The sequence below is a fragment of the Ornithorhynchus anatinus genome, chromosome 1 (genome assembly GCF_004115215.2).
Source record: "Ornithorhynchus anatinus isolate Pmale09 chromosome 1, mOrnAna1.pri.v4, whole genome shotgun sequence".
Taxonomy (NCBI): domain Eukaryota; kingdom Metazoa; phylum Chordata; class Mammalia; order Monotremata; family Ornithorhynchidae; genus Ornithorhynchus; species Ornithorhynchus anatinus.
The window spans coordinates 63,451,827-63,471,985 of record NC_041728.1 but is presented as its reverse complement, the minus strand read 5'-3'; the positions used below and the strand labels follow the sequence as shown (position 1 = coordinate 63,471,985).

General features: G+C 47.5%; 1 protein-coding gene and 2 non-coding genes across 3 annotated transcripts in view; 1 reads left to right on the top strand and 2 right to left on the bottom strand.

The window, feature by feature from the left end:
- Positions 1-2,565: 2,565 nt before the first annotated feature.
- LOC114816445 lies at positions 2,566-2,703 on the top strand. The gene has a single exon (XR_003764224.1). It is a non-coding gene; the product is annotated as a small nucleolar RNA SNORA7 (small nucleolar RNA).
- A 3,681-nt stretch (positions 2,704-6,384) lies between these two features.
- On the bottom strand, positions 6,385-6,522 carry LOC114817412. The gene has a single exon (XR_003765270.1). It is a non-coding gene; the product is annotated as a small nucleolar RNA SNORA7 (small nucleolar RNA).
- A 4,139-nt stretch (positions 6,523-10,661) lies between these two features.
- Positions 10,662-20,159, bottom strand: part of LOC100076973 (cytochrome c oxidase assembly factor 8) — a 57,564-nt gene continuing 48,066 nt past the window's right edge. Inside the window, exons 6-7 of the transcript XR_003759832.1 lie at positions 19,900-20,034; positions 10,662-10,740 (exon numbers count right to left, since the gene is read on the bottom strand). The gene's annotated coding sequence lies outside the window, so the exon portion shown is untranslated. The remainder of the gene's footprint in view (positions 10,741-19,899; positions 20,035-20,159) is intronic.

Sequence of the window (20,159 nt, the reverse complement as noted above, 5' to 3'; positions counted from 1 at the left end):
AGCTTGGCACACGTAAATGTTCAATATTATTATTATTGTTATTATTAATTGTATTTACTGAGCGCTTACTGTGTGCAAAGCACTGTACTGTGCACTTGGGAGAGTAATAATAATAATAATATTGATGGTATTTGCTAAGCGCTGGGGTAGATACAAGGTCATCAGGTTGTCCCACGTGGGGCTCACAGTCTTCCTCCCCGTTTTACAGACGAGGTAACTGAGGCCCAGAGACGTAAAGTGACTAGCCCCAAGTCACCCACCTGGCAAGCGGCGGAGCGGGGATTCGAATGCACGACCTCTGACTCCCAAACCCGGGCTCTTTCCGTACAATAGAACAGCAAATGAACGAACGATCAGAAAGAAATGTGGGCTCTCTCTGTTGCTCTCTTGCAGACAGAGATACGGCCAAGTCGGGCCCGGCTGGGGGCCGGACGGAGGTCGTTTTGTTCTTTAAAATCCCTCGGCCGGGGAGGGTAAATGGTGCTCTTCTCCTTCGGCTGCCTGTCCGGAGTCGGCTTGGGAGGGTGATGGAGGATGGGAGGAGTGTGGGTGTGGGTGTGGGAATGTGTTCATCACTGCCTCGTTGCCCTAGAGACCGGTTGGGCTGTGGACACAACAAACCCGGCGCGGCAAACACCATTGAGATGCACCAGGCGAGGCTTAAGAGGGGACAGTAGGCCCCTGTTCCCCAGCTTAAAGAGGGGGAGTCCCCCTTAAGGGGCACCTACTCAATTCAATCATAGTTATTCATTCAATCGCACTTATTGAGCGCTTACTGTGTGCAGAGCACTGTACTGTGCCCTCGGGAAAGTACAACAATAAACAGTGACATTCCCTGACCCCGATGAGCTCACCGTCTAGAGCTGGGGAGACAGACATCAACACAAATAAATAAAATTAGATTCATTCATTCATTCAATCGTATTCACTGAGCGCTTACTGTGTGCAGAGCACTGTATTGTGCCCTTGGGAAAGTACAATAAACAGTGACATTCCCTGACCCCGATGAGCTCACCGTCTAGAGCTGGGGAGACAGACATCAACACAAATAAATAAAATTAGATTCATTCATTCATTCAATCGTATTAATTGAGCGCTTACTGTGTGCAGAACACTGTATTGTGCCCTTGGGAAAGTACAACAATTAACAGTGACATTCCCCGATCCCAATGAGCTCATGTCTAGAGTGGGGGAGACAGACATCAACACAAATAAATAAAATTACATTCATTCATTCATTCATTCAATCGTATTTATTGAGCGCTTACTCTGTGCAGAGCACTGTACTGTGCCCTTGGGAAAGTACAACAAGAAAAAGTGACATGCCCTGACCCCGATGAGCTCACCATGTAGAGCTGGGGAGACAGACATCAATACAAATAAATAAAATTACATTCATTCATTCATTCAAACATATTTATTGAGCGCTTACTGTGTGCAGAGCACTGTACTAGCTCTTGGGAAGCACAATTCAGCAACAAATAGAGACAATCCCTATTCACAATGGGCTCACAGTCTAGAAGGGGGGGAGGCAGACATCAGAGCAAGTACACAGGCATCAGTAGCGTCATTATAAGTAGAATTATAGATCTATACACATCATTAATAAAAATAAGTAGACTCATAATTATAGATATGTACATATATACACAAGTGCTGTGGGGCAGGGAGCGGGGAAGAGCAAATGGAGCAGGTCGGGGCGATGGGGAGGGGAGGAGCAGAGGAAAAGGGGGGCTTAGTCTGGGAAGACCTCCTGGAAGAGGTGAGCTTTGATATGGCCTGAGAAGCAGCATCGCCTAGTGAATAGATCTCGGGCTTGGGAATCAGAAGGACCTGGGTTCTAATCTTGCACCACTTATCTGCTGTAGGAAAGCCTCCTGTGTTTGTCTTGTGAGTACTCACGGGAGAAGTAGCACGGCCCAGTGTTCGTACCTGTCCCAGCGATCAGTACAGTGCCTGGCACGTAGTAAGTGCTTAACAAATACCATAATAATAATAATTATTATTAGTGGATAGAGCACAGGCCTGGGAGTCAGAAGCACCTGGGTTCTAATTCCGGCTCCGTCACTTGTCTGATGTGTGACCTTGGATGCGTTACTTATCTTATAAGATCTGTAAAATGAGAATTAAGACTGTAAGCCCCATGTGGGCCAAGGACTGTGTCCAACCTGACTAGCTTGTATTCATTCAATCTTATTTATTGGGTGCTTACTGTGTGCAGAGCACTTGTATCTACGCCAGAGCTTAGTACAGTGCCTGACACATAGTAAGTGCTTAACAAATAGCCCAAAAAAGGAGTTCCATTCCCAGAGTCCCACAGGAAAACATTCTCACAACCAGCTCCCGCTATCCAAAGCAATCGATCGATAATATTTACTGCATGCTTACTTGGTGCGGGCAGTCTCCCAGCCAGCTCCCACCATCCTAAGCAATCTATTGATAATATTTATCGAATGCTTACTCTGTGCAGAGTGCTGTACTGAATGCTCACAAGAGCATTAGTAGTAGCATTAGTAGTAAGGATCCCTGTCCTCAAGGGGTTTATAATCTACCAGGAGGGACAGGCCCCTCTCAGGGTGGCACCTGGAGAGTTTCCAGTCCTCTACCAGTCTCGGCTACGGGAGGGAGAGTCAAGCAGAGGCCTGTCCATTCCATTCCTAGCTTGGCCAGTGGCTGGCGAGTGGAAGGCGACCTGCTCCGAGTCAAAACTCACCCGTGCTGGGCAGCAGCGGCACGGGAGAGAGTCGAGGCAGAGACTCGATTTTACCGCGCGGAGAACGGCAATGGTCAACCATTTCTGAATTATTACCGAGAAAACTCTACGGATCCACTACCGCAACGACTGTTGATGGAGAGCAGATGGAGAGATGTGTCCATGGTGTCGCTTTGGGTCGGAAACGACCCCCCTTTTCCTCTGCTCCTCCTCCCCTCCCCATCGCCCCGACCTGCTCCATTTGCTCTTCCCCGCTCCCTGCCCCACAGCACTTGTGTATATATGTACATATCTATAATTATGAGTCTACTTATTTTTATTAATGATGTGTATAGATCTATAATTCTACTTATAATGACGCTACTGATGCCTGTGTACTTGCTCTGATGTCTGCCTCCCCCCCTCCTAGACTGTGAGCCCATTGTGAATAGGGATTGTCTCTATTTGTTGCTGAATTGTGCTTCCCAAGACAAGGAGAGACAGATACTAAGGTATATGACAGTGAAGGAACTCTGTTGCTTTCATCTGCCGATCCTCCATCGATCAGTGGTATTCACGGTGCAGAACACTCAACAGAGTGCTGGGGAGAGCACAGCAAAATAAAGTCGGGCGATACAATCCCTGCCAGCAAGGATCCCTGCCCACAGATTCCAGAGAGGAGCTCGTGAGGTGCCCTCTTACTCAGGCCATCTTGCCCTCAATAACGCAATCCCTCCCTCCCGCTAAACCATGCTCGCCCTAATTCTCTAGACAAAGGTACTTTTCCCGATGACGATAATATTATTATTGTTGTTCAAACAATAATAATAATAATAATAGTATTTGTTAAGTACTTACTATGTGTCAGGAACTGGACTTATCACTGGGGTAGATACAAGATAATCAGGTCCCACATGGGGAGCACAGCCTAAGTAGGAAGGGAAAACATCAAGCAGTCAAGGGGGCCTTCCGATCTAAAATGTGTCTCTGAGGTGCTCGTCCTCAGTGAGGAACTCTTGGCTCCTCCCACAGAGGGATGCCAAAGAACTTCCAAATACCTCTTTGGGCCACCCGGCCTCTCTTCTCTAAGAAGATCATGAGCTACAAGGTGGATCATTAACAGGGGAAACGGAGGCAGAATCAAAGACGGCCTCAATAGCAAACAAAGCAACAGCACAGCAAAGAACAATCTTTACATATGTCTCCCGTATTAAAGACTGTGTGTCTTTTTTTCTGGTACTCAAGTGCTTACTATGTGCCAGGCACTGTGCTAAGCACTGGGGTAGAAACAAGCTAATCAGGTGGGACATAGTCCCTGTCCCACATGGAGCTCACAGTCTTCATCCCTATTTTACAGATGAGGGAACTGAGGCACAGAGAAGTGAAGTGATTTGCCCCAGGTCATCCAGCAAACAAGAGGCAGAGCCGGGATTAGAATCCAGTTCCTTCTGACTCACAGGTCCGTGCTCTAATCCACATGACCTCAGTGCTTTCCTTGAATTCTTTTTTTCAACCACATCCTCATGCCGAGATAAAATCTCATGGTCAGTAACTCATCTTTGAAACCAAAGGACATTTCTCTCTCTCTCACCCTCCCACTCTGTCTCTGTCTAATTAATGCCTGGGCCATAAAATTAAGTAAGGACTTCTCTGCTTTTTAATACCGTGTATGCATATAGATAAGTTTTCTATTTGAAGGTACTTCTGGCTGTCATTATTTAATCACCAACTTTGGTTTTTCTCACCTGTTACTAAATTCTCACCCTTTTGATCTTGACTGTTTGGCAATTTGGTCTGCTGGTTTCCCCCGCAAGCATCTTGAAGGCCAGGCCCGTGCCTTTTACACCTCTTGAATGCTCCAAGAGCCTATTTCAGTGCCGTGCCTGCAGCAGGCACCCACTACAGTGCTCTGAACACTGTGGGCACCCAATACAGTGCTCTGAATATGGCAGGCACACGGTACAGTGCTCTGCACACATTTAGGCACTCAGAACAACTCTGCACACATTAGCCACACGGTATAGTGCTCTGCACACGTGGAGTACCCAGGCCAGGGCTCTGCACATGTGCTTAGCCTAGCGCTTTGCACACAGTAACCGCCCAGTACAGCACTCTGAACACAAGAGCATTGAGTAAATTCTGTTGAAAGAGATGACGTTACTGATAGTGAGAGCCCAACCATGCACTTGAGTTTGGCTGAAAAGACCCACGGGTGACAGACACTGCCAATTGATTAATCCATCAGTGGTATTTAGTGAGCATTTACTCATTCATTCATTCATTCAATAGTATTTATTGAGCACTTACTATGTGCAGAGCACTGTACTAAGCACTTGGAATGTACAAATCGGTAACAGACAGAGACAGTCCCTGCCCTTTGACAGGCTTACAGTCTAATCGGGGGAGATGGACAGACAAGAACAATAGCAATAAATAGAATCAAGACTCATCGGAAGAGCACTGTACTAAACGCTTGAGAGAGGACAAAAGAACAAGTAGACACGATCACTGCCCCATTTTGTGCATGGGCAGATAATAATCGATGAATGAATAATCATTATTATGGTATTTGTTGAGCGTATACTATGTGCCAGGCACTGGATAGCCCTCTGCCAGGCTGACACATTTACCTTTTATGGTCCCTTCTGGCTGAGTATTGCGGTACTCAAGCAGAAAAGCGGTAATAAGCAGTGAGGCAGATATAAGATAATTACGTCAGACGCAGTCCCTGTCCCAGGTGGGGCTCACAGTCTTAATCCCCAATTTACAGATGAGGTAACTGAGGCACAGAGAAGTGAAGTGACCTGCCCAAGAAACAGCATGGCCTAGTAGAAAGAGCACGGACCAGGGAGTCAGGAGGACCTGGGTTCTAGCCCCGGCTCTGCCGCTTGTCTGCTGTGTGACCTTGGGCAAATCACTTCTCTTCTCTGTGCCTCAGTTACCTCATCTTTAAAAATAATAATGCTGGTATTTGTTAAACAACTACTATGTGCAGGGCACTGTTCTAAGCACTGAGGTAGATACAGGGTAATCAAGTTGTCCCACGTGAGGCTCACAGTCTTAATCCTCATTTTACAGATGAGGGAACTGAGGCCCAGAGAAGTGAAGTGACTTGCCCACAGTCACACAGCTGACAAGTGGCGGAGCTGGGATTCGAACCCATGACCTCTGACTCCCAAGCTTGGGCTCTTTCCACTGAGCCACGCTGCTGAGGATCAAAACCGTGAGCCCCACGTGGGGCAGGGACTGTCCAACCCGATTTGCTTGTATCCAACCCAGCGTTTAGTACAGTGCCTGGCACATAATAAGCACTTAGCAAATAGTTCATTCAATAGTATTTCATTCATTCATTCAATAGTATTTATTGAGCGCTTACTATGTGCAGAGCACTGTACTGAGCGCTTGGAATGAACAAGTCGACAACAGATAGAGACAGTCCCTGCCGTTTGACGGGCTTACGGTCTAATCGGGGGAGACGGACAGGCAAGAACAATGGCAATAAAATAGTCCCATAATGACGCCATGGACACATCCCTCCCAGAATATCCTGCCTCCACTTGCAATCGTTCTGGTAAGTGGATCCATAGAGTTTTCTTGGTAAAAATATGGAAGCAGTTTACCACTGCCTCCTTCCACGCGGTAAACTTGAGACTTTCTCCCGTGCCGCTGCTGCCCAGCATGGGGGAGTTTTGACTTGTAGCAGGTTGCCTTCCACTCGCTAGCCACTGGCCAAACTAGGAATGGAATGGGTAGACCCCTGCTTGACTCTCCCTCCCGTAGCCGAGACTGATAGAGGACTGGAAACTCTCCAAGTGCCACCCTGAGAGGGGATTTAGCAAATGCCATAATATTACATCATATATTATTATGATGATGCATACCTGGCACTCAAGTCCTCCGTGACTAGGACATTCAGGATATTGGTCACTCGGTCACTAAAGATGCAACTCTGCAACATCCTGGATTTCTGAACAGTCCTATTTAGGAATGCAGTGCTCCCTGCAAATAATAGTGGCATTTGTTAAGGACTTACTATGTGTCCAGCTCTTGTTCTAAGTACTGGGTAGATACAAGTTAATCAGGTTGGACAAAGTCCACGTCCCACATGGGCCTCACAATCTAAGGAAGAGGGAAAACAGGTATCGAATCCCCATTTTATAGATGAGGGAGCTGAGGCACAGAGAAGTGAAGCAACTTGTCCAAGAACACAAAGCAGAGAAGTGGTGAAGCTGGGATTAGAACCCAAGTCCTCTGACTCCCAGGCCCGGGCTTTTTCACGAGGTCACGCTGCTTTCCCAAAAGGGGACAGGAACTAAGAAAGGTGTCTCTAAAAATCACCTGCCTGACACAAACTAAACTGAGCTCACCAGTAGTCCATGACTTGGGAGTCGCACCTGGGGTGTGAAAACAAAAAATAGGATAAAGACTTATACTAAGAAAATAACCATCACCTCCTGGGAAACCAGGATGCTCTGCGACAGTGGAAACAGTCATCTGACTCTGAGAGGAGCAGCTCTGATATTGCATGAAATGGCCAATTCCAGAGCAGTGTGACCTAGTGGGAAGCAGCATGGCCCAGTAGAAAGAGTATGGAGGACCTGGGTTCTAATCCCCCCTCCACCACTCTGATGATGATGGTATTTTTCAGTGCTTACTATGGGCCAAGGACTGTTTTAAGACCTGGGAGGGTTATAAGGTAATCAGGCTGTCCCACATGGGGCTCACAATCTTAATCCCCATTTTACAGATGAGGGAACTGAGGCATAGAGAAGTGAAGTGACTTGCCCAAAGTCATAGAGCTGATAAGTGGCAGCGCCAGGGTTAGAACCTAGGACCTCTGACTCCCAAGCCCGGGCTCTTGCCACTAAGCCACACTGTTTCTCTAGCACTTCACTTTTATCACTTCACTTCTCTGTGCCTCAGTTCCTTCATCTGCAAATGAAATACCTGTTCTCCCTCTTACTTGGACTGTGAGCCCCATATGGGAAAGGGACTGTGTCCAACTTGTATCTATTCTAGCACTTAGAACGGAGCTTGACACATAGTAAGCGCTTAACAAATACCATAAAAAACAGTCACCATGGCAGGAGTAGACTACTGGATGAAGGCCAACTCATAGAGATAGATGCTGGATAGAGTTACAGTGAAAAAAAAATGCCTCAGTTATCTCATCTGTAAAATGAGAATTAAATATAGGTTCTCAATCCTCCTTACATTGTAAGCCCCATGTGGGACAGGGACTGTGTCCAATCTGATTAACTTGTACCTAACCAAGAGCCTAGAACAGTCTCCCCCGTTTAGACTGTGAGCCCGTCATCGGGCAGGGATTGTCTCTGTTGCCAAACTGTACATCCCAAGCGTTTAGTGTACTAAGCGCTCAATAAATACTATTGAATGAATGAATGAACAGTGCTTGACACTAGTAAGCACTAATAACAATAATAATAATGAAAATCAAATCCCAAGCATGTGAGCATTTGATAAACTAATTATGATGGGTAATTTTAATGCTAGCATTGGTAATAATAATAATGTTGGTATCTGTTAAGCGCTTACTATGTGCCGAGCACTGTTCTAAGCGCTGGGGTAGACACAGGGGAATCAGGTTGTCCCACGTGGGGCTCACAGTCTTCATCCCCATTTTACAGATGAGGTAACTGAGGCACCGAGAAGTGAAGTGACTTGCCCAAAGTCACACAGCTGACAAATGGTCGAGCCGGGATTTGAACCCATGACCTCTGACTCCAAAGCCCGTGCTCTTTCCACTGAGCCACGGTGCTTCTCGTAGGGCTGCCCAACCAGGGGAGAAAGTTATTGAGCCTTCAGGGTTATTATTATTATTGTGCTTACTATGCGTAAAGCACTGTTCTGAGTCCTGGGATAAGTACAAGGGAATCAGGTAGGACACAGCCCCCATTCCACATGGACCTCACAGTCAAAGTAAGAAGGAGAAAAAGTACTGAATCCTCATTTTTAGCCTTGAGGAAAACGAGGCACAGAGAAGTTAAGTGACTTTCCCAAGGTCCCAAAGCAGGCAAGTGGCAGAGGCAGGATTAGAACCCAGGTCTTTTGACTCCCAGGCCCGGGCTCTTTCCACTAGGCCACAGTGCTTGAGTTGCAAGCTCAACAGCAATAGTTTATTTTTTCCAATCACTTTCCTATGATCACCAACACCAACTTCCCCCCGTCAAACCAAAGAAAAACATCTTGGATCCATCCACAGTTAAAACAGTGGCATCTTATCGGCTACATCATAGTGTGGCAGAGAGGCCTCAAGGATGAGAAGCAGCAGAGCGTAGTGGGTCGAGTTCGGGCCTGGGAGTCAGACGGGCATGGGTTCGAATCCCGGCTCCGCTACCTGTCCGCTGTGTGACCTTGGGCAAACCACTTCACTTCTCTGGGCCTCAGTTACCTCATCTGTAAAATGACGGTTGAGATTGTGAGCCCCACATGGGTCAGGGACTGTGTCCAACTTGATTTTCTTGTATCCACCCCAGCGCTCAGTACAGTGCCTGGAACTTGGTAAGCGCTTAACAAATACCATCATCATTATTATTATCTGCAGCTCGAAGCATCCATTCGTGAAGCAGCGTGCTGGGCAGATAGATGCAGATGCTGACTCTACAACCATTCGGTCAAAAAATGACCGCCAAAACACCAAGACAGCTAAATGTTAAGCTCTTGGAGATTGACAACATTCTCAAGCAGCAGCATTCCAGCTTTCTTGTTAGGAGAAGAGACACAAACCGCGGTTCTGCACATGATCAACGAAGGGCCATTTCTTCAAGATGCTGTCTGCCGGGTGGATGGCGAGACCGTGGGCATGATTGAGCAAAGCCACCGAGATGGGTCGGTTGCAAATGACTCAGTCATAACGTGTTCACTTGCTGCAAAGAATGACTGCACCGACAACACCTTGCAGCACTTCGTGACTCAGACGAGACCGAAGCTTGCAGAAACCTGCAGCACAACAAGGTACGGAACATGCACAGTGGCTGGCGGGGAGACAAAGCAGAATAATAATACCAAGAATGTTGGTATTTGTTAAGCGCTTACTATGTGCCGAGCACTGTTCTAAGCGTTGGGGGAGATACAGGGTAATCAGGTTGTCCCACGTGAGGCTCACGGTCTTCATTCCCCTTTTACAGAGGAGGTAACTGAGGCACCACGAAATGAAGTGACTTGCCCAAAGTCACACAGCTGACAGGTGGCGAAGCCAGGATTAGAACCCATGACCTCTGACTCCTAAGCCCGTGCCCTTTCCACTGAGCCAGAGCAGTGTGGCCCAGCGGATAGAGCACGGGACTGGGAGTCAGAAGGACATGGGCCCGCCGCATGTCTGCTGTGTGACCTTGGGTAAGTCACCTCTCTTCGCTGCGCCTCGGTTCCCTCATCTGTAAAACGGGGGTGAAGACTGGGAGCCCTATGAGGGACAGGGACTTTTTCCAACCTGAGTAACTTGTATCTGACCCGGCGTTTAGTACCGTGCCCGGCATATAGTAAGCGCTAAACAAACACCATACTGAAAAAAAGAAAAGGCTCTGCAGATCAACTCTAGAACGAGCATTATCACAGATCTTATTTGGCTCTGTACTTAATAATAATTGTGGCATAATAATGTTGGTATTTGGTAAGCGCTTACTCTGTGCCAAGCACTCTTTTAAGCGCTGGGGTAGATACAAGGTAATCAGGTTGTCCCACGTGGGGCTCCCAGTCTTCATCCCCATTTTCCAGAGGAGGTAACTGAGGCCCAGAGAAGTGAAGTGACTTGCCCAAGGTCACCCAGCTGACAAGCGGCAGAGCCAGGATTAGAACCCACGACCTCTGACTCCCAAGCCCGGGCTCTTTCCACTAAGCCATGCTGCTTCTCAATATTTGATGAGCCCTTACTATCATCGTGTACCTGTCAACGTGGGACCTCTGAGGAGTGAAGGTAGCTTCAGCCTTACCACCAAGAGGGAGTCCTGAAGAGAGAGCAGCAACATTTTAATATTCTCCTCAATATTCTGACCGCTGGAGATGAAGAAGCCCTGGAGAAGCAACATGGCCTAAAGGATAATAATAATAATGTTGGTATTTGTTAAGCGTTTACTATGTGCAGAGCACTGTTCTAAGCGCTGGGGGAGATACAGGGTCATCAGGTTGTCCCACGTGACTTGCCCAAGCTCACACAGCCGACAAGTGGGGGAGCCGGGATTCAAACCCATGACCTCTGACTCTCAAGCCCGGCCTCTTCCCACTGAGCCACGCTGCTTCTCTGATCAAAGGATAGCACACGGGCGTGGGAATCAGAAGGACGTGGGTTCTAATCCCGGGTCCGTCACTTGTCTGCTGTGTGGCCTTGGACAAGTCGCTTAATTTCTCTGTGCCTCAGTTACCTCACCTATAAAATGGGGATTAAGACGATAAGCCCCAAGTGGGATGGGGACTGTGTCCATTCTGATTGGCTTGTATCAACCCCCGTGCTTAGTACAAAGCCTGACACTTAGTAAGCGCTTAGTAAATACCATAAAAACTAAACCATAGACACCCTTTCAACAACCCTGGCATGTTTGCCAATAATTGACAAAGTCGCCGCATCAATATTGTACTTTCCCAAGCGCTTAGTGCACACGCTCGGCACACCGTGAGCATTCAGGTAGTATTCATTCATTCATTCAATCGTATTTATTGAGTGCTTACTGAGTGCAGAGCACTGTACTAAGTGCTTGGAATGTATAATTCGGCTACAGATAGAGACAGTCCCTGTCCAACTGGAGAAGCAGCGTGGCTAGTGGACAGAGCACTGACCTGGGAGTTAGAAGATCATGGGTTCTAATCCCAGCTCTGTCGCTTGTCTGCTGTGCACTTGGGCAAGCCACATCACTTCTCTGTGGCTCAGTTCCCTCATCTGTAAAATGGGGATTAAATCTCCTTCCCTCTGACTTAGACTGTGAGCCCCATGTAGGACAGGGACCGTGTCCAATCTGATTATCGTCTATCTACCCCACTGCTAGAAACTGTGCTTGATGCGTAGTAAGCATTTAACAAATACCATAATTACTATTATCACCAGCTTCAAGAAGAAAGGAGAAAGATCAGATTGGCAACAGTTACTGAGGCATCTCATTATTCTCCATTTCTTTTCTGGTACTTGTTAAATGCTTACTATGTGTCAAGCACTGCTCTAAGCGCTGGGTTACATACAAGTTAAGTGGTTCGCAGTTCCTGTCCCACATGAGGCTCGCAGCCTAAGGACGAGGGAGAACAGGAATTTACTTCCCATTTTACAGTTGAGGAAACTGAGGCACAGAGAAGTGAAGTGACTTGCCCAAGGTCACACAACATGCAATTGGCAGAGCCAGGATTAGAAACCAGATCCTCCGACTCCCAGACCCATGCTCTTTCTTCTAGACCACGTTCCTTCTGTAGCCAGAGAATTCCTGGATGGCCTAGTGGACAGAACATGGGCCTGGGAGTCAGAGGTCATGGGTTTGAATCCCGGCTCTGCCACTTGTCAGCTGTATGACTGTGGGCAAGTCACTTTACTTCTCTGGGCCTCAGTTACGTCATCTGTAAAATGGGGATGAAGACTGTGAGCCTCACGTGGGACAACCTGATGACCCTGTATCTACCCCAGCACTTAGAACAGTGCTCTGCACATAATAAGCACTTGACAAATACCAACATTATTGTCATTATTATTATTCTCTGTGCCTCAGTTACCTCATCTGTAAAACGGGGATAAAGACTGTGAGCCTCGTGCGGGACAGGGACCGCGTCCAATGCAACTCCCTTGTATTCAAACCAGATTCTGAGGCTGCTTCTGAGGCTGCGCAGGTCAAAGCTGGGGCTATCTGATCTATTCCCCACCATCAATGAGGCTAAAGCAGGGATCGGTCAGTCAATCAACCAATCATTACTTATGTCACAGAGTACAATATTAAGCGCTTGGGGGAGTACATTACAAGAGCTGGTAGACATGTCCCCTGCCCTCGACAAAGAAACAGTGTGGCCTAGTGGATAGAGCGCGGGCCTGGAAGTCAGAAGGAACCAGGTTCTAAACCCGGCTCCCCCACTTGTGTTTCACTTCTCTGTGCCTCAGTCATCTCATCTGTAAAAGAGGGATTAAGATTATAGGCCTATGTGGGATATGGATTGTGTCCAAACAGATTAGCTTGTATTTACTCCAGTGCTTGGTTCAATGCCTGGAACATAGTAAGCGCTTAACAAATACCATTAAAAAAACCCCCCAAAATGAGGTTACAGAGGGAGAAACAGACATTAACATAGGTAAATAGATGAATTCCGGATATGTACATAAGTGCATGGGGCTGAGGATGGGGTGAATATCAAGTGTCCAAAGGGCAGAGAGGACACAGAAGGGAGAAGAAGTCAGAGAAAAGATGGATGTGTAAATGGCCAGGACTCGTTCAATACATTCTCCTCAGTCATAATGGAGGATGCAAAGAGAAACCAAAAAATGCTTCTGCTCCTCCAGGAAACTCTTTCAATTCAGCAGACTTCAAGCATCAACTGGAAAATCGCCAGATGCGGATGACCAGGCACTAGAGAAAGACCTCCCCGCTCCTCGCCGCCCAAGAAAGTATGCAAATGATTATAAACCACCCCCGGCATCGAGGACAGGTATTAGAAACTGCTGATAAATCTAAAGAAAATTGAGGTGATGGATCAGTCTGCACCAGTGAAGCCATACATAATTTATGTCATCCTCTCAGAACTAAATGCTGCCACGTAATCTGTTACCTAGGCAGCGCATTGACCGATGATGAAATAAAAGGCAAAGAGGTAGGATGCGGAACCGAGGAGCCAGAACATCTTTTGGGAGGCTGACGCACAAAATGGAGGAAAAAAGGGGTTAGGCTCCAGACCACAGGAAAGGACTTCAGAACTGTCCATGTACCCATAGGTGAATTTCATAGGACTGCTGTCTTTGAGAACAGAGGACACGATAAATATATATATATACACACACACACATATACATATGTATTCATATATATATACATATACATATACATATATAATATATATATATGTATATATATATACACACACGTACCTATAGATATATAAATGGGGAGGACGAAGCAGAGAGGCAGCTAGGAGGAAAGAATGTCCCTAATGAAATGTCCCTAATGATGAAATATTTAAGAGAATCCCAACAAAAAGAAATCAGAACAGTGTGAATGGAATGCGTGCCGGGGTTGTGCTTGGACATGCACTCCAAGAACGCACAATCCCACTAGGGCTTCTGAAGACTGCAAGCTTGTTGTGGGCATGGAAAGTGGACTCTCTCAAGTGCTTAGTACAGTGTTCTGACCACAGTAAACACAAAATACATACCACGGATTGATTGATTGATTGATTGATTGATTGGGCAGTATTGAACTTCACTCTTCACCACTCCTCACCCTGTGAGTTTTTTGTCCTGAAAACCCCTTGACAATCTTCAGGTTGGAATTTAATAGGTATTTAACACGGTATTTGTTAAGCATTCACTAAGCACTGTGGTAGATGTTAGGTAATCAGGTTGAACCCTCCCCGCCCCAAGTGGGGTTCATAGTCTAGGAGGGAGGGAGAACAGGTATGGAATCCCCATTTGACAGATGAGGAAACCGAAGCACAGAGAAGCAGCATAGTCTAGTGGATAGAGCACGGATTTAGGAGTCAAAAGGACCTGGGTTCTAACCCCAGATCTGCCGCTTGTCTCTGTGTGACCTTGAGCAAATCATTTCGTTTCTCTGCTCCTCAGTCTTAATGGAGATTAAGATCATGAACCCCATCTGGGACATGGACCATGTCCAAACCAAGTAGCTTGTATCTACCCCAGTGCTCACTTCAGTGCCTGACACATTGTAAGGATTTAACAAATACCCTAAAAATGTGAATTACTATTATTGCTTGCCCAGAGTCCCAGGGCAGAACCAGGATTAGAACCTGGGTCCTCTGACTCCCAGGCCCAGGCTTTGTCCTCTAGGCCACCGTTTCTCTTCGCTGATTTTGCGTAGTAAAAAAGGCAGGGAGAGACGCCTGGCCTTCGCGCACTTTCTCTCCCACTTCCTCTCACTGCTGATCCCAGTTTCTCCTGACTCTTTCCTTCTGTTCCTTCCCCGGCCATATCTGGTCTCATCTTTCCCCGAGGCTTCAAACCCCGCCCGAGAAGTAATAAGCACACATGTTGCGGATACGTTCCTCACCGTCATGGGCAGCGCCCTAACCACAGCAGTTACTTCACGGGGCCGACCGGGCCGGGCCAAGCCTGCTCCCCCCGTGTCAGCCCCCTCACCCAGAGCTGTCTCGAACTCGAGCCGGGCTGAACAGCATCCTCTCCTTCAACCACAAAGAACGGTCACCGCCTCCCTCCCTCCCTCCGAGGTAGGTTTTCCACCTTCTTATCAACAAGGCCAGAGGAGCACAGAGACATTCCCCTCCATCCGTGAATCCCCGTGAAGATGCAACTGAGTGGGAAGCCTAGGGATTTAGGCTAGAGGAGCAGCGTGGCTTAGTGGCAAGAACATGGGTTTGGGAGTCAGAGGCTGTGGGTTCTAATCAGAACTTTGGGCAAGTCGCTTCGCTTCTCTGCGCCATTTTAGAAATGAGGATTAAGACTGTGAGCCCGAAGTGGAACAACCTGACGATCTTGTATCTACCTCAGTGCTTAGAACAGTGCTTAACAAATATCACCATTATTAGAGAAGCAGCGTGGCTCAGTGGAAAGAGCCCGGGCTTTGGAGTCAGAGGTCATGAGTTTGAATTCCAGCTCTGCCACTTGTCAGCTGTGTAACTGTGGGCAAGTCACTTAACTTCTCTGTGCCTCAGTTACCTCATCTGTAAAATGGGGATTAAGAGTGTGAGCCCCACGGGGGACATCCTGATTCCCCTGTGTCTACCCCAGCGCTTAGAACAGTGCTCGGCACATAGTAAGCGCTTAACAAATACCAACATTATTATTATTATTATTATTATTGTGATGATGATTGCCTGATGCAGGCGCTTTTTCTGAGCAGCATGGCATAGTGGATATTGCCTGGACCTGGGAGTCAGAAGGTCATGGGTTCTAATCCCGGCTCTGCCACTTGTCTGCTATGTGACTTTGGGCAAATCACTTCACTTCTCCTTGCCTCGGCTACCTCATCTGGAAAATGGGGAGCCAATGAGCTCCATGGGGGACAGAGACTGTGTCCTACCCGATTTGCTTGTATCCACCCCAGTGCTTAGTACAGTGCCTACCACATTCATTCATTCAGTCGTATTTATTGAGCGCTTACTGTGTGCAGAGCACTGTACTAAGCACTTGGAAAGTACAATTTGGCAATAGAGACGATCCCTACCCATCAACGAGCTCAAAGCACTTAACAAATACCAGAATTATTATTACTATTATTATTATGTGGCCGCAGAGAGGGAACCAGAGGTGATTTCCAGGCTATCTGTGGTTTAGAGCTACAACCAACCCTCACGGTCACTCTAAGGCTAAGTGGGCATTGCTTCCCTTCAACATCCATTTGGACTACTTTGAAGGGGAGGGAACACTGGGGGAATCTCGACGAGATGCCTTCTAAAGCACTTGAAAGAGCTCGATGGAAGGAATTGTTGGCCCCTGCTAAAAGAGCTCCCCTCTCCGGGTTGCACCTGGAGAGTTTCCAGCCCTCTATAAGTCTTGACTATGGAAGGGAGAGTCAAGCAGGGGCCTACCCATTCCATTCCTAGCTTGGCCAGTGGCTGGTAAGTGGCAGGCCATCTGCTACAAGTCAAAACTCACCCGTGTTGGGCAGCAAGGGCACAGGGGAGAGTTGAGGGCGTAGGCTCAAGTTGACTGTAGGAAGGCAGCGATGGTAAACCACTTCCATATTTTTACCAAGAAAACTCTATGGATCCACATCCAGAACAATTGCAAATGGAGGTGGGGCCTTCTGGGACTGATGTGTCCGTGGTGTCAATATGGGTCGGAGACGACTCAACGGCATAAGATAAGCTAAAACAGCAAGAGAGAGAGGTAACGCTTCCTTTCTGTTCAAACTATTGGCTTTTTGGGTGCCTCCAGGCAGACAGGCTGGGCATAGCAGAATCTCACGGTGGTCCGTGACAATCTGTGAAAATCCAGGGTGATGTAAACTTGTTGAGGGCAGGGAATGTGTCTGCTAACTCTATGGTATTGTACTCTCTCAACTGCTTAGTACAGTGCCCTGGACAGAGTAAGCACCCAATAAAAACCACTGATAGATTGACTGATGACAGAGCTGAGAGTTTAAATCCAACTCCCGACGCTGTGGGAAGCAGCATGGCCTAGTGGATAGAGCACAGGCCTAGGAGTCAGAATGACCTGGGTTCTGATCCTGGATCTGCCACTTTGCTGCTGCATGGCTCAGTGGAAAGAGCATGGGCTTTGGAGTCAGAGGTCATGAGTTCGAATCCCAGCTCTGCCACTTGTCAGCTGTGTGACTGTGGGCGAGTCACTTCACTTCTCTGTGCCTCAGTTCCCTCATCTGCAAAATGGGGATTAAGACTGTGAGCCCCACGTGGGACAACCTGATTCCCCTGTGTCTCCCCCAGCGCTTAGAACAGTGCTCTGCACATAGTAAGCACTTAACAAATACCAACATTATTATTATTATTATTATTATTAATCTCGAGTAGGTCACTTCATTTCTCTGTGCCTCAGGTCCCTCATCTGTAAAATGAGGATTAAGACTGTGAGCCCCACATGGAACATGGATTGTGTCCAACCTGATTTGCTTGCATCTATCCCCACTGATTAGTACATTGCCCGGCACATAGTAAGCACTTTACAAATGCCATTAAAAAGAAAAAAAACTCAGACGTCTTTCACTTCTCATCACAAAAAGACTAGATGCCTACATTCTTCCCCTCTACTTGTGAGGGTTAATTGTTGAGCCTTGCAAAAGTTCAGTAAACCCTCATTTTAGGGAAACACTTATTATTATCTACCCTGTCCTACAGGCTTCAGAATGAGACACCCAAGGAAAATCAGTGGGCACTGGTGTGACAGGTAACACAAATACTAATTTGGGTAACACCTCAGCCCACGGGCATCACTGTGGGGTCTTTCTGGGGTGAAAACTGCCCAGTGGTTTGGACCTCGCTCGGCACAGGATGGTCTGCAATGACCCCAGGGAAGACCAAACTCAAGCGCTTGATAAATACCACTGAATGAGTCAAACACCTGTGAGTTAAGGAAGGAGGCTGATGATTAGAAGCCAGTCAGTCGTCAGTCGTATTTATTGAGCACTTACTGTGTGCAGAGAACTGTACTAAGTTCTTGGGAGACTACAGTAATACAATATAACAAAAACAGAGACAGAAGTAAGACAAGAAAACAGCTCCCATTGGCTTATTGCCTCTGGCTTTTCAGGGTTCATGCTTTTAGCAAGAAGCAGCTCCACTGATGAGGGAGGCATGAACTCCAGGGAGATGGTGGTAGGAGCAGATGGCAGGCAGTTTCTCTTCTCATCTGTTATTATTATTATTATTATTTTTGTTTCTGTTAAGCATTTACTATGTGTCAAACACTATTCTAAGCAATGGGGAAGAATCAATCAGTTTGGACACAGTCCTTGTCCCCCTTGGGGCTCATATTCTAAATAGGAGGGAGAACAGATATTCATTCATTCATTCAATAGTATTTATTGAGCGCTTACTATGTGCAGAGCACTGAACTAAGCGCTTGGAATGAACAAGTCGGCAACAGATAGAGACAGTCCCTTCCCTTTGACGGGCTTACGGTCTAATCGGGGGAGACGGACAGACAAGAACATTGGCAATAAATAGAGTCAAGGGGAAGAACATCTCGTAAAAACAATGGCAACTAAATAGAATCGAGGCGATGTACATTTCATTAACAAAATAAATAGGGTAATGAAAATATATACAGTTGAGTGGACGAGTACAGTGCTGAGGGGATGGGAAGGGAGAGGGGGAGGAGCAGAGGGAGATGGGGGGAAAAGAGGGTTAGGCTGCGGAGAGGTGAAGGGGGGGCGGTAGAGGGACTAGAGGGAGAAGGGGAGCTCAGTCTGGGAAGGCCTCTTGGAGGAGGTGAGTTTTAAGTAGGGTTTTGAAGAGGGGAAGAGAATCAGTTTGGCGGAGGTGAGGAGGGAGGGCGTTCCGGGACCAAGGGAGGACGTGGCCCGGGGGTTGACAGCGGGGTAGGCGAGACCGAGGGACGGTGAGGAGGTGGGCGGCGGAGGAGCGGAGCGTACGGGGTGGGCGGTAGAAAGAGAGAAGGGAGGAGAGGTAGGAAGGGACAAGGTGATGGAGAGCCTCGAAGCCTAGAGTGAGTTTTTGTTTGGAGCGGAGGTCGATAGGCAACCACTGGAGGTGTTTAAGAAGGGGAGTGACATGCCCAGATCGTTTCTGCAGGAAGATGAGCCGGGCAGCGGAGTGAAGAATAGACTGGAGCGGGGCGAGAGAGGAGGAAGGGAGGTCAGAGAGAAGGCTGACACAGTAGTCTAGCCGGGATATAACGAGAGCCTGTAGCAGTAAGGTAGCCATTTGGGTGGAGAGGAAAGGGCATTGAATTCCCATTTTACAGTTGAGGAAACTGAGGCATGGAGAAGTTAAGCAAACTGCCCTAGGTCACACAGCAAATGGTGGAGCTGGGATTAGAACCCAGATCCTCTGATTCTCAGGCCTGTGCTCCTTCCACTAGGCCATGATGCTTTTGTATTTCTTTTTGAATGTCATGAGAGAGGAAGTGGAGAGAGGGAAGGATGACTTTAAGTGAAACCTTTAGACTTCAAGGGGCACAATTTCTTGAAACCTCCTGTTCTACTGGCCTGAGAGTTTTGAGATCTAGTTTCAACTTCTGCACTGATGAGCTGCGGGAACTTAAGCAGGGAATTAACCTCTCTGAGCTTTAATTTGCGTAACCTTAAGGCGGGGATATTTAACCCTACCACTATCATTCAGTCACTGCTATTTATTGAGCACCTACTGAGTGCTAAGCACATCAAAGGGACACAATGCAAGAATAGACTTGAAATTGCTCTGAGCTACTCCTCTTATTTACAAGGCTAAAAAGCCCAAAGGAAACCCAGAGGCGGGCTGTAGGGTCTGTCTCCAGTCAGGGTGTTGGAGGGTAAGTGAGATGACTACTTCTTTGATATCGCTCCCCACCCCAAAAAACCCTCCTCTGGTTCCCCCCTCCCCAGCCCCAGAAAAAGCCGTTTATCTGAACTGACTTGTACCTCAGCAAATCCAGCCTTCCGGAGTTTGCCTGCAGGACCTCTTAAGAGTAGGGTGTGGATGTTTGGGAGCTGTGGGGTTTCTTTGTCAGGGCTTCTTTGTGTTCTTCTCATCTCTCCAGTCGATTTGCAGAGTATCTGTTGGGAAGATTGGTTTCTCCCTGGAATTCCACCAGGGCATCCCCCTTGCCCCACCCGGAGAGGCCAGCTGGAGTGAGGGGTGAGAAAGGGGCACAGGGAGCCTGTGGAAAGAAGAGGGGTAG